At 41.0% G+C, this 10080-nt stretch overlaps 1 long non-coding RNA gene across 1 annotated transcript; it reads left to right on the top strand.

Annotated features, from left to right (window-relative positions):
- Nucleotides 1–676: 676 nt before the first annotated feature.
- LOC146406161 (uncharacterized) lies at nt 677–7119 on the top strand. Its single transcript, XR_014831674.1, has 2 exons — nt 677–1068; nt 5574–7119. It is a non-coding gene; the product is annotated as an uncharacterized LOC146406161 (long non-coding RNA).
- Nucleotides 7120–10080: the final 2961 nt, after the last annotated feature.

Below are 10080 nucleotides of genomic sequence, written 5' to 3'. Positions count from 1 at the left end.
ATATGATGTTAACTTATACAGTGATTGAAATGTGTCCCATGGCTTGATAAAAAGCTTTTGGAGGAATTACCATAGCCTAATATAGTAATGTGCCCCTATAAAGCATATCTAGGAATATACCTTTATTTTTTTAAATGGATGGACATTTGGGTGGGCCAGCATGATTAATGAAGATCTCACAGATGCCTCTGAATGAAAATACAGCTTGGTTAGGAAATTCCAGGTTTATAAAATCATAGTAATTATGATTTATGGCATACAGAGTTTATCCCTCACACGCGAAGCTTTGCCTTGTTTGCAAAGCACTTAAGTCTTAGCTTTCTGAAAGAGCTTTCCTGGAAATATTTGAGAAGAGCACATCAACCATCTAAGGGAGATTTTTCAGGTGGCTTCCTGCCTGAAGGCAACAGATAAAGAAGCTCACCTCTCGGAGTCCTTTCGAGGCCCATGAAAGCCTATTCTCCCTCTGGAGATCTTGCTCTGTTTCCGAGGCTAAGTTCTGTCTCCAGACAAACACATATGTTTCTGATGTCATCATCTGGCTTAGAGTCCGTATATGATTCAGTGGCACTGGAATCCTCCCTGATACTCTGAAATCACTTATTACTCTGATAACCGGAGGCAGCCTGGGAACCCACAACCAAAAATCTACCTAGTTTATTTGAGGACAAGCCCCAGACCTACAAGATCTATTAGACAATAAAGACAGAAGTAGAGTCGAAGGCGAGCCACTGCGATTCCCAGGCTCCTACTCGCCTCCTGAGCCACCCAGCCCTCCGCCCAGCCCCTCACAAGTGTGCCATCACACCGCCACTCCAGAGAACATTCTTGGTGGGTGAAAAGAAAGCATAATTATATGCTTCAGAGCGGGTGAGGTTTTCTTCTATTTTCAAAACAATGAACATCCTGTGGAAAGATAGCGCCACTTGTGAATAAGCTCAGATGCCTGCCCATGAACACACAGACAGCGGTTTGAAGGAGAGATCAGAGAATGGCCCTATTAATATTTTTATTCCTTGGACAACTGAACTGCATCGTTTTATGGTGACCCCAGGAACAAAACTCTCTGTAAGTGTAATTAGAAGTGTAATATCTTTAAAACTAAAATATATATTCTCTCCTTCTCCCTTTCCCTCCCCCTCCCCTTTCTTCCCCCCTCCCCCCCTTTTCTCCTCCTCCTCCTCCTTCATCTCCCTCCCTCTCTCTCTCTCCTCACACTAAATAGCCTAGTTAGTGCCGAGAGAAATCTGGAGGTGTTTATCAGTCCACATCACGCAAAACTCAAGACTAACTTTCACACAGTATTGCATTTACTCACTCAGGTCTTATTTCTTACTTCAAAACATGATTAGTGAAGAAGTGGCAACTGTTTTAAGTGTTCCCTTGGGTGACATGGTAGTCCTGTGCATTTGGAATCAGGGCAAAGCTCCATGAACCTGCAATAACATATGGTTTCCAGAAACCTTTCCGCTGCAATTATCACACCAACATGCTTCAAGGTCCAGCAGAAACTCCTGGAAAACAGTCATCAGTGGGGCTAAAGGAAACAGCATGTGGTAAGAGAAATGTTTATCCTTTCAACACTTCTCTGTACTAAATATTGGTGAGAGAACCAAGACCCAAAGAGAGTCACACACAGGCATCTCTCAGGGCCCTTGTTTGGAATGGACTTCCAGGGCCCAGGCTATTCTCTCACCATGAAATTCAGCTGTCCTACAGAGGTAGTGTTGCTTCTAAAATATCATGTAGGAGTTCCCATTGTGGCTCAGCGGAAACAAATCCGACTAGGAACCATGAGGTTGCGGGTTCGGCAACCCTCAGTGGGTTAAGCATCTGGCATTGCTGTGAGCTGTGGTGTAGGTTGCAGATATGGCTTGGATCCTGCAATGCTGTGGCTGTGGTATAGGCCAGCAGCTGTAGCTCTGATTAGACCCCTAGCCTAGGAACCTCCATATGCTGTGGGTGTGGTCCTAAAAGGACAAAAGACAAAAGACAAAAAAAAAAAATCATGTAAATGTGGTCTTTTGTACCACAGCCCACTAAACCCTCAGTTCTACTCAGAATGCCCCAACTTAGCACATGGTTTCAAGTAAAAGCACATTGCTGATTTTATAAGGCTTGGGTCAAGTTCTTTGACTATATGGACAGAGTCTATCATAAGGAAATGAAAACTGGTGAAAGAGTTACCTCTGTGGCTCAGCAGGTTATAAAACTGACGTAGTGTCCGTGAGGATGTGGGTTCAATTCCTAGCCTCAGAGGGCCAAGGATCCAGCGTTGCCATAAGGAACAGTGTAGGTCTCAGATATGGACCAGATCTGGTGTTGCTGTGATTGAGGCACAGGCCAGCAGCTGCAGCTCTGAGTTGACCCCTTGCCTGGGAACCTCCATATGCATGGATGCAGCCCTAAAAGGGGGGGGGGGTATAAAAACCTGTTGGAGTTCTTTTGTGGTGCAGCGGTTAAGGCTCTGGTATTGTCACTGCAGTGACTCAGGTTCAATCCCTAGCCCAGGAAATTCTACAGGGTGTGGGTGTGGCCAAAAAAAATTATTAAAAAAAATTTTTTAAAGAAAACTGGCAAGAACTTTTGGAATACACTGTCCCAGGAGAAAGGGCAAAGCATTCTGGGAGTCACAAGCACCATCACAGCCTTCTAGAGATTCCTGGGCAGACCCTAGACCTCATTTCTTTTATTTCGGTGATGGTTTGGGAATAGGATCTTCCTCCTTGAAAATCTGATCTTTGGCAGTAAACTTAGGGGGCTGAGTCACTTTTCCTCATCCCAATTTTGTGTTTTGCTTCTTAGGCAGGTGAGAACTTTTGGAAAATCCAATTTGTTATGAGTGTGTGTGTATGTGTGTGTGTAAGACTTTGGGAAGGAGAAGGCAAAGAAAAAGTATAAATTTATCCTGGAGCTAATTTTCAGCAGATTATTCATAGTCTTAGTCTGTGGCCTGGAAAAAGACTGTCATTGTATTGGCACAAATGACCTGCCATGCTGTTTGCCAGGCAAGAGTTAAAAAACAAAAGCAGGGGGGAGAAAACCCCAACCATCTGTGGAAAATGCCTTGGCAGAAGGAGCACATCCCTCCCAGACCCCAGGTCCTTCATGACCAAGTATCTTCCTCTTGTCGGTGTTGGACCCATTCAGAGGCAGGAAGACAAATGCCAAGTTTCCCAATAGCACCACTGAGGGTTTCTGAAATGAAGACAAATCTGGACTTCTAGAGGGAGCTCTGGAACAAAGACATCTAGCCTGCTTTGCCTAAAGGTGAAGGGGGTTCTTTGCTTAGTTAGGCAGTAACTGGGGCAGAGCTCTTGCAGAACAATGCTGTGTCTCCCCTATCTGTTCTTGCCCTGAACCTTGAGATGCAGGTATTCAGAGAAGTCATTTGTTAAACTACTTAAACTCAGATTGAACCTCTTGCTTGATTAACTCCTCTTTCCAAATCTGAAGCAAGACCACAAAAGTCAGACTACATTAAAAGGATAGACGGGACCTAGAGATTATCATACTAAGTGAAGTTAGTGAAAGACAAACATCATATATAAAATTATATGCAGCATCTATTACAAACTAACTTATTTGTAGATTCATAATAGACTTACAGACTTTGAAAACAAACTTGTGGTCACCAAAGGGGACAGGCTGGGGAGGAGGGATGGACTGGGGGTTTGGGACTGTCAGAGCACACTGAGGTATATGGAATGATTGGCCAACGGGGACCTGCTGTACAGCAGAGAGAACTCTGTGATCATCTATATGGGAAAAGAATCTGAAAATGAATTGATATGTATATATGCATAACTGAATCATTTATTGTACAGCAGAAAGCATCACAGTCTTGTAAATCAACTATACTTCAAAACTTTTAAAAATGAAAAGAAGGAAACAATCATTTTCATTTTGGCCCATAAGTTCATTTGGGAGACTTTACTGGGATATGTTGATGGGGACACAGCAAGACCTGCTGGTTCCCTTTAACATCTGAGTCTTGCTTTCCACAAATACTCAATTAACCTACATACATATGAAACTTCTTTTATGTGTTTTGAATCATGTAGACACTTTGGGAAAACAAAAATATACAAGACTTCTCATACTGATAAGCTAGCAGAGATTAGAGTTGATAGACATATGAATGGATAACCGAAAATAAAAATGTCCTAACTCATCAGGACATTTTCATCTTTTATTTAGTCATTCATTCAACAAATATTAATTTGGTACCTATTATGTGTCAGGTACTGTTCAAAGTACCAGAAGTAAATGAAAGAACAAAATAGATAGCAGTTTTCATAGTTATTAAACTCGGAGCAAATCAGACGATAAAAAGTAAAACACAGGTAAATAAATTGTGTCAGATGGAGATAAGTGATATGGAGCAGAATGAAGCAAGAAAAGCAACGGAGGAGTTCCCACTGTGGCTCAGTGTGTTAAGAACCCAATATAGTATCTGTGAGGATATGGGTTCGATTCCTGGCCTTGCCCAGTGGGTTAAGGATCCGGTGTTGCTCCAAGCTGCAGCATAGGTTGCGAAAGCGACTCAGATCTGGTATTGCTATGTCTCTGGTGTAGGCCAGCAACTGAGCTCCGATTTGAACCCTAGCCCGGGAACTTTCATACGCCATTGGTGGGGCTGTTGAAAGACTGAAAGAAAGACAGACCGAAAGACCGACAGACAGAAAGACAGACAGACAGAAAGAAAGGCATTGGAGAGTTCCAGGTATGGATGAGGTGGAGGAGGGGTTGGAAATTTAAACAGGCTTGTTGGGGAAGCCTCAATGAGAAGGTGAGAGTTGAACAAATCTTAAAAGCAGTAAAGGAAGGACCCTTGGTAAAACAGGAGAGGGGACAAGCATTCCAGGCAGAGAGAATAGTGAGTGCAAATGCCTGTTACAGGAGTGTCCCTGACATGTGTGGTTGCAGCAAAGCAAGTACAGGGAAATTATTAAAATGACATCAGAGAGCTATGGGCTGGACAGGGCATGAGCGAAATATGGAGGGTCATTTCAGAGACATGCTAAGAATTTCTGGCCTTACTTCTAAAATGGGGAGTCAGCAGAGGGTTCATTTTTTTCTTGTTTGCTACTTACTTGCTGGATAACACTGGGCAAACCAGTTACTCACTCTGAGCCTAAGGTTCCTCACCTGTCAAATGGGGACAGTAATAGAATAATAATATCTATTCCAAGCATGGTTGTACAGTTTTTTTTTAATTCTGGTGAAATATACATAAAATTAATCATTTTAACCTTTGGTAAGTCTTCAGTGGCATTCAGTTGCTAACGCTGTTGTTCAACCACCACCACAATCCATCTCCAGAACTTACTCAACATCACAAATTGAAACTCTATACCAATTAAACAACAACTCCCCCATTCCCTCTTTGTCCTGGCAACCATTGTTCTACTTTCTGCCTTTATGATCCTGACATTCTAGGCACTTCATACAAGTGGAATCATACAATAATTGTGTTTTTGTGACTGGCTTATTTCACTTATCATAATGTTCTCAAGGTTCATCCATGTGGTATCATGTATCCAAATGTTCTTTATTTTTTTGGCTTTTAGGGCTTCCCCTATCATGGGAACTGAGCTGCACATGCAACCTACACCACAGCTCACAGCAACGCCGGATCCTTAACCACTGAGTGAAGCCAGGGATCAAATCCACATCCTCATGGATACTAGTCAGATTCATTTCTGCTGCGCCACAACAGGAACTCCCAAATGTTCTTTTTTAAGGCTGAATAATGTTCCATTGTCTGTATATACTATGTTTTGTTTATCTAGTCATCTATTGATGGACAGAGGTTGACTCCACCTTTTGGCTATTGTGAGTAATGATGCTATTAATGTGGCTGCACAAATATCTCTTTGACTTTCTATTTTCAATTTTTCTGGTTATATACATACTCGGAAATGGAATTGCTGGATCAAATGTTAACTCTATGCTTAACTTTTTGAGGAATCACATCTTGTTTTCATAGTGGCTGTACCATTTTACGTTTCCACCAGCAATGGCTAAGTGTTCCAATTTCTCCACATTCTTGTTAATACTTGTTATTTTCTGCATGTTTTTTAAAAATAATAGTCATCCTAATGGGTGTGAAGTGATATATTATGGTTTTGATTTAGGTTTCCCTAATGATTAGTGATGAAAATCTTTTCACGTGGAAATCTTTTCATTGGCCATTTGCCGGTCTTCTTTGGAGAAAAATCTATGTAAGTCCTTTGCCTACTTTTTAATTGTGTTGTTTGGGTTTTTGCTGTTGAGTTGTAGGAATTCTTTATATATTCTGGATATCAGTACTGTTTCAGATACAGGATTTACAAATATCTTCCCCCTTTTGAAAATTGCTTTTTCACTCCCTTTATAAAGTCTTTTGATACACAAAAGCTTTCAATTTTAATGAAGTCTAATCTATTTTTTTGTTTCCTCTGCTATTGGTGTCACAGCCAAAAATATCATTGGCAAATCCAATATTGTGAAGTATTTTTCCTATGTTTTCTTCTAAGAGTTTTTTAGTGTTAGCTCGTACGTCTAGGTCTTTCCTCTATTTTGAGTTAGTATTTGAATATAGTGTGATATAATGTCACTGAAGTGTTTTTAACAAAGAAAAATCATGATCTGGCTTCCATTTTCAAAGGTCACTCTTGTGGCTGTGTTGCGGCCAAAGTGGCAATGATGCTTTATTCAATCCTTTTATGAATCAAATGGTGGATACCCAAACCACAACTCAGTATGATTTTATAACTTCTCAGTCATGTCTTTGTTCAACAATTGTCTAAATAATTTGATACTACTTTTTTCATGAGTATGTGCAAAGCTCCACCTTCCCCACCCTGAACTACAAAAACTCTAACCTATCATAGAGAGGAATAGAAAGATAAACATTTCTCTACACTAACATTATGATTTTATTATTATTTACTTCTTGACTATGTATTCAACAAGAATTTATTGGGTGCCTACTATAAGCCAGGCACTTTCCTAAGTCTAGGAGACATAGTGGTAAGAAAGGCAGATCCTATGCTCATGGAACATACATATCTTGTCATGGGTTAAAAACTGACCTAATGAATAAATAGTCCTCATATCTAATGATTACAAAAAGTATGATTAAATCAACTATTGAAAAAAAAAACCCACCTTTCTATTCTCAGTCATACCCCAAAAATTTATTGAGATATCAAAATCAATCAATGTCAATACAATTGGTAAATAATTTATAGAAAACTGTACTACATTGCTACATAAACACAGATGTTTAGTTTTTCTGTGGTCACAGTCAGCAAATCATATATGTGAATTCATTCAGGCCTATTTTGTTTTAAATTCAGAACCTCCTATATGCCATGCACTGCTCTAGGAGCTGAATAATACTGTGATATGAACTTATGTTAGAGAGGAGAGCAGAGGTCAGGTTGTGGAGGGCTATGCAGGCCACTAGAAAAAGTATGCCTGCTTGGAACACAGTTCAGGGTTGAATGATTTCAGGTGATTTTTATAGTGTCACCTGCTGGTTCTCAACCCAGCTGAGCATTATAACTACCTAGGAGTTTTAAAAATACCAATTCCTTACTCCCACCTTCAGAGATCTTAATTTAATTAATCTTAGATGGGACCAGGCCATCACTTTCTTTTAAAGAGTCCCTAAGAGATTCTCAAACCCAGTTAGGGCTGAAAACCAGTGCTATGGAAGTTTGTGGTTGCATTTACCATATGTCACAGAAGCCCAGGGTAGTTCTTTTCTCTGAAAATAACGTTTATTGCTTTATTTTTTTTTCCTTATAACCAAAGTAACAGCTGCTTATTGTAGAATACACAGAAAAGAAAAAGAGGAGTTGCCATCGTGGCACAATGGAAACAAATCTGACTAGGAACCATGAGGTTGTGGGTTTGATCCCTGGCCTTGCTTAGCAGGTTAAGGTTCCAGCATTGCTATGAGCTATGGTGTAGGTTGCAGATGTGGCTCAGATCTGGCATTGCTCTGGCATTGGTGTAGGCCAGCAGCAACAGCTCCGATTAGCCCCCTAGCCTGGAAACCTCCATATGACATAGGTGTGGCCCTAAAAAGACAAAAGACCAAAAAAAGAAAAAGAAAAACAGAGGATAAAGATGGCAGAGGAGTGAGACATGGTGTTCACCTTCTCCCACAAACACATCAACAAGAACCATCCACCGGTAGAACATTTCACATGGAACATCTACTGAATGTTGGCAGAAGACATTAAACATCCAAAAAGGGCAAGAAACCCTCCACATAACTGAAGAGAACAAAAGGGGGGTAAAGAGAGAGAGCAAGAGAGAGAAAGGAATAAGGACAGGACTAGCACTCCTGAGAGGGAGCTGTGAAAGAGGAAAGGAACCCACACCCTGAGAAGTCACCTAACTGATGGGGAGATGGGCTGAGATGGAGGGACCTCAAAGCCTCAGAGAAAAGTGAAGCAGCTGGACTGAGGAGGGCAAAGAAGAGAAAGAGCCACAAAGACCATCTCCCGGAACACCACAGCCTGACATGCTCAGAAGGAAGCTGGACACTGAGACCCAGGCTCCAAAGATGGCAGGGGCAAACTCAGTCATTTTGGACTCCAGAGGTGGGCATGACCTGCTACCACTAGGGGTCCAGGAACAGGCACCAACCATGGCCCCAGTCACCTCCCATGGCCCCAGTCACCTCAGAGGCCAGCACAGAGGAGGGCATTGCAACCAAGCACCACCTGTTGTTGCTGTCATTCACCTGTGAACACACATACCCTGTTGCTGCCACTGCCAAATGCTTTGGGTGCCACCTACACCTGCCTGAGGGTCACTGCCACTTCCCAGGGCCCTGCAACTAGAAGCCTGAGCCACCTTCCTGCAGGTCCTTGCCACTGTCAAAGGCCCATCAACAGACACTAGCTACTATCCCTGTGCATTGCCCCCATCTCCCTGGAAGCACACACTGCACCCTATCAAGGGGATAACAACCTGCACATACTGAGGAAAGTGATAGCAAGCATCCAAACCAAAAGCAGTCTCTTCATGCCAAAAATAAATAGTAAGCACTTACAAAATACCCAGGGGCACCCTCACACATAAATAGCCTTACAAGACTATAGTAACTATTTTCCCTAAACTCACAGAATAGGAAAAATATATGCAAAATGAAGAAGCTTGGGAACCATTCCCAGTTAAAAGAAGAGGAAAGTTCCCCCAAAAGAGCAAACAATGAAAGAGACCTCTGCAGTCTAACAGAAACCAAGTTCAAATAGGAGATAGTGAAAATGCTGAAGAGATTAAGAGCAAATACAAAGTAATTAAGAATGGATATGAACTGTGGATATTACTTTAGAAAGTAAGTATTACTTTCTTTACTTTAGAAAGAAAATAGAAAATATAAGGAGGAGCCAAGAAAAAATAGAAAATTCATTTGCAGAGATGCGAGCTGAGTTAAAGGCAACATAGAGCAGGATGAATAATGCAGAGGAATAAATGAGTGACTTGGAAGACAGGATAATGGAAATTACCCAATCAGGGCAGCAGACAGAAAACCAAATGAAAAAGCATGAAAGGAATATAAGAGATCTATGGAATAATATAAAGCGAGCTAATCTACACATAATAGGGATTCCAAAGGGAGAAGATAAAGAAGAGGATTTAAAATATATTTGAAGAATTATGGCTGAAAACTTTCTAAATATAAAGGAAACATATATCAAGACACAGGAAGTACAGAGGGCCCCAAACAAGTTGAACCCAAACAGGCCCATGCCAAGACATATTATAATAAAAATGGCAAAAGTTAAATATAAAGTGAGGATTCTAAAGGCAGCAAGAGAAAAACAAAGACTTAATTATAAGGGAACCCCCATAGGGATATCAGCTGATTTCTACAGAAACACTACAGGCCAGAAGAGAATGGCAAGATACATTCAAAGTTCTAAAAGAGAAAATTTTGCCATCTAGAATACTCTACCCAGCAAGAATATCATTTAAAATGGGATAAATAAAGAATTTCTCCAACAAACAAAAACTGAAAGAGTATAGCAATACTAAACCCATTCTGAAAGAAATACTGAAATGGCTCCTCTA

The sequence above is a fragment of the Sus scrofa genome, chromosome 1 (genome assembly GCF_054392235.1).
Source record: "Sus scrofa isolate SSC_HxYL_T2T_F1_AM1 chromosome 1, Sscrofa_HxYL_maternal_Yorkshire_Landrace_v2.0, whole genome shotgun sequence".
Classification (NCBI taxonomy): domain Eukaryota; kingdom Metazoa; phylum Chordata; class Mammalia; order Artiodactyla; family Suidae; genus Sus; species Sus scrofa.
Note: the sequence above shows the minus strand (reverse complement) of the source record. Positions and strands in the feature narration are given on the sequence as shown.